Here is a 249-nt window from a genome sequence, read left to right on the forward strand (position 1 = left end):
AAAAAAAAAAAAAAAAAAAAAAAAAAAAAACTCCAAGGACTGAATTACTCAGTTCCAAGAGGCAGTGGAGATGAAAGTCCAAACTGTAGCTGTGGCTGTGACTAAGGCTGAGGTCAAGGCTGAGGCAAGAGCCCAAATGGGGATGAGAGAGAAAGCTATGGACCCTGGAATTAGGATGACATGGATACAGACTGCTTGACAAGGGAAGAGGTAGGCAACAACCTTTGGGCCTGGAACATATTTTTATTA

At 41.8% G+C, this 249-nt stretch overlaps 1 protein-coding gene across 1 annotated transcript in view; it reads left to right on the plus strand.

Annotated features, from left to right (window-relative positions):
• Positions 1-249, plus strand: part of TRO (trophinin) — a 13,845-nt gene that overhangs the window by 11,532 nt on the left and 2,064 nt on the right.

This window comes from Tupaia chinensis, unplaced genomic scaffold (genome assembly GCF_000334495.1).
Source record: "Tupaia chinensis unplaced genomic scaffold, TupChi_1.0 Scaffold142270_1, whole genome shotgun sequence".
Taxonomy (NCBI): domain Eukaryota; kingdom Metazoa; phylum Chordata; class Mammalia; order Scandentia; family Tupaiidae; genus Tupaia; species Tupaia belangeri.